Here is a 3998-nt window from a genome sequence, read left to right on the forward strand (position 1 = left end):
GTTGTGATAAGTTGTACGAGCCCCCAATAAAGTGATTAAAAAAATAGAAAGTGTGCAGTGGGGAGAAGTTCTGTGAGCGGACAGGGGTTCCAGGGGGGCGGGGGCGGCTGCTCTGAGGAGCGACATTCAGGCAGAGACGGGAACAGCATGCAGGAGCTGACTGGGGAGACTCAGAGTGTTCCTGGCCCAGGAAGCAGCTACAGCAAAGGCCCAGAGGTAGGAGCTCGCTTCGGCAAGGAGGATCAGGGCAGAAGGTCTGTGGGCTCAGGGGGGTTGGCAAAGACAAGGGGTGAGAGAGGGAAAAGCATCCCTATGAAATGATCTCGCCCTTGAACTTGAGCCCATCCTCAAGGTCAAACCAGAAGGCACCAGAAACGGAAGGGGGAGGAACAGGTAAGGGCATACGGCAGGATGGCGATCGGAAAATCGAGACTCTGAGCGGCAGCCCTGCCGGAGTGATCTGGTTTCTTCAACTAGAGAGCGAGGCAAGGAGGGAGACCGCCGCTTATGAAAAACGCCGGTTTTAAAAGCATATCAATAATCACAATGTGCGGCCCTCATGTGGGTCCTGGATCCAAAGAGCGTTTTCCAAAATGTTGTCGGACGACTGGAAATTGGAACACTGACTTGCTATTTGATGGCGTGAAGGGACTCTTGTGGGTCCGACACTGGCATCCTAGATCTCTAAAGAGGTGACATTCGTGTCCCTTAAAGTTAACCTTTAACCATTTCCAGGGTTAATGTGTTACCGTTCAGTGGGAATGAGGACATTGACAGTGTTTCCCAACCATCACCACGGACTGGTCCCGAGGCATTTCACCCCCACCCCCACCCCCCACCCCAGAGCTCGTTTTATCAATGAGGGGTCACTCTCAGGTCCACCAAGTCTGCTTTCAGTCTACACCTGTTCTAGATGGCTCATCCCAATGGAATTTAATATGCAACCTTTTGTATCGGGTTCTCACTTAGCACAAGGCGTTCACGTACGTAGAGACGCAAACACAGAGAGGATTTACTTAGCACAGAGCCCAGCAAACAGCAGACTCTCAAACTCGAGGGCTGTCGTTATCTGAAGTGTAACGGCAATCACCTCTCCACAGTAAATGCAATGCCCAGCTTCTAATGCCGGTTTATTTTACTGGCCCTCAGTCGGGGTGATGTCAGAGTAAAACCTATAATAGGTTATTTGTATAAGGCGGCAAAAGTAGTGGAATGACTTAAGGCTCTCTGACGATTTCATTTGCTCTAAGAATGCAACCTGGGCCACTTAAAGGAACAGAAAGTCGTCATACCTTTAAGCCACTCTTTATGAGCTAGGCTAGTCTTGGCCCCTCGGGTAGCACAGTTTATGGGTCTCGCTCAGTGGGGGGATGCCAATAATTTAACCGGTTCATTGCCTTAATGACTGTTAAGTATTTAAAAAAAAAAGAAATGCTGAAAATCAGTTTATTGTTTGACATCTTGGTACTTCAATAAAAACAATAAAAGGGGTATGCAAAACTCAATTGTGTTATAAGAAAGTGTTTTTAAATGGTAATGAAAAGTATTAAGTAATACCTGACCAAAAAACCAGTAAAAATGTCATTTAAGATAGTTCTAGGTTGCTTCTTGATCAGCATCGTCTTCTCTTTCAGCCAAGCATCATCGGCTGTGAGATTCATCCTGACCCATCTTTCCACTGTAGGAGTCGGGTGGGCCGAGCAGACAGCAGCCATTGTGTCTTTTGGTGGTTTCTTGCCATTGTGTTTTATATACAAGACACAGGGGACTTCTCTTCGCTGAACATAGTTTGTTAATCTGCGTCTGTGCTGAACTTAGACATTGTTCTGACAAAATGGTTAGCTCGTTGGACACTTTCAGAAACTGCCTAATTCACTCGGAATGTCTCCGAGGAGGACAGCGTGCCACGCTCTGCTAGCCTGGCACTTCCGTTACTGAAGTAACAAACGCAGGGGGATAAGAACGCAGGGTCTCATCTGAGCTTTGTGTACCAAGAGCTTTGTGAAAGGTGTGAATGCTACACAGTTCCATCTAACTGTGTACGTCTATGAGCAGACAGAACATCCCTCTGGGTGCAGAGAACACACGGTTGCACAGGTGAACCTTAATAACAGCAAGGAATATACATTTGTGATTTCCACCTTGGGAGTTGCCTAGCTCCCACCTTTGGAAGAACCCAGATTACAAGGGTCGTTTTAACAACCAGTTCACCGAACTCAATGAAAAAAATCATCGGTTCTGTTGAATCGGTGGGAACTGGCTAAATCCCATCACAGTCTCGCCTGATGAAAGACCAGACTTTCCTGCCCTGGAGATGCAGTGTGCCGCACGCAGTCATCCTAAGCCCCTGGCTACCTGACGGTGAACAGAAAGTAAAAGTCTGTCACAGAAACCGTCTTGAACACGTTTTTTCTTTCTTCTACTGCTGTGTGTGTGAGAGGGGGGGACTGGGGGGCTTCAAGAAGTTTCAGTGTCTTCCACTTCCATTTTTCCATGAATTTTTTGAAGCCCCATCCTATGCTAGTTCCTCATCATAAGTAACTTGGTCATTCATTGCCCAAATGCCAACCCTCCCTAACTCAGTCCCTGGTGCTACCACCAGGTGACAGCCACGGAGTCAAACAGCTTTGCAAGCTCTTTTGCAACTTACAGGGGCGGGGGTGGGGAATGGCGCTCAGCCACTGTATAATTTAGACAGCACTGTTGAGGGCCACTAGGATGCGATTAAAATTAATATCTAACAAGGGAAATCAATAGCTTTGCGGGAGTGGCTCATGTGATCAATTAGCATTATCAGTGACTCTTCTTCCTGGAAAAAGATAAGCTGGAAAAATGTGTTCCCTTTCAGCCCTAGGGCATCTGTATTGACTAACTTCCAGGGCATTAAGTGCCAGGATCTGCTGGGAAGGCAGAGGGTCCACTCCAGGAGGGCATCTGTGAGACCACAGGGAACAGGGCGGATGTCGGGAAGAACGACCACCACAACAGTAGCTGCAAAGAGGCACTAGCGCATAACAGAGGAGGTCTTAGTTAGTCATGATAGCTGCAAATAGTGGAGATGTCATAGTAAATGTCTCCACTCTCATCATAGTGGAAACAATAAATGTCAAAAACATAACGGAATATTAACCAGCAATCAAAAAGGACCAAAGGACTCAAACAAAGCAGACACGGGAACATGCGCGATGCCATCCACAGTGCATTCCGGAACCAGCAGCCAACCCACCGTGCCAGCGAGCAGGGCTGCCTTTCAGGGGAGGCACGGGAGAAGGGTAGGACTGACCGCAAAGAGAAGAACCAATGTTTTCGTTCTTGGCTACAGTGGCTTTTACAAAGTCTTCTTTGCTTTTAGAGAAATGTTATCACATGCTTGTGGTAGGGAATTTAGAAACGACAGAAAAGAAAAAATGAAACCACTCACAAATGCACCGCCCATAGTAAAGAACTGAATGATGATATAAAATGCAAGAGAAGCATGCGAGCCTAACGAGATTAGTTAAGCACAGACTTTTGCATCCTGCACTTTTCATGTATCGCTCTATGTGTTGAAGTTTCACGGAGCTGTAATGTATCGTACCACTCGATCGGTTCAATCGTATCCTGAAGGGTTGTACAACCATCGCCACCATCCACTTGTGAACCTCTTCTTCCTTCTTGGATCCACAGGTGTTGGCTCCCTAGGGCCCCCACCCTCCCCTCCGGTGCCGCCAAGGCAGTCAGTCATCCGGCTACTCTCTTCCCAAAACCACCCAGCCTGCTCCCCTCTACAGAGAAATATACGAAATAAGGACAAAACACGCAGAAAAGGACCTGGCAACAATGACCATATAAAACAGAGAAAGACCCAAATCTAAAGAAAAGCAGAGAATATTAAAAATTTATCATTAAAAATTGGTCCGATCAAATGTCAAGGTGTGACATTCAAGCTTAAGGACAGATGCCAAATTCCACTTCACCATGCCTTTTGTCTGACAGGAGGCTGGTCACGTGTCTAGACT

At 47.1% G+C, this 3998-nt stretch overlaps 1 protein-coding gene across 2 annotated transcripts in view; it reads right to left on the minus strand.

Annotated features, from left to right (window-relative positions):
• ANXA4 (annexin A4) overlaps positions 1-3998 on the minus strand; it is a 54646-nt gene that overhangs the window by 26237 nt on the left and 24411 nt on the right. The gene's annotated exons all lie outside the window — the stretch shown is intronic.

Source organism: Echinops telfairi, unplaced genomic scaffold (genome assembly GCF_000313985.2).
Source record: "Echinops telfairi isolate 266 unplaced genomic scaffold, ASM31398v2 ScPeMD7_2573;HRSCAF=3158, whole genome shotgun sequence".
Taxonomy (NCBI): Eukaryota; Metazoa; Chordata; class Mammalia; order Afrosoricida; family Tenrecidae; genus Echinops; species Echinops telfairi.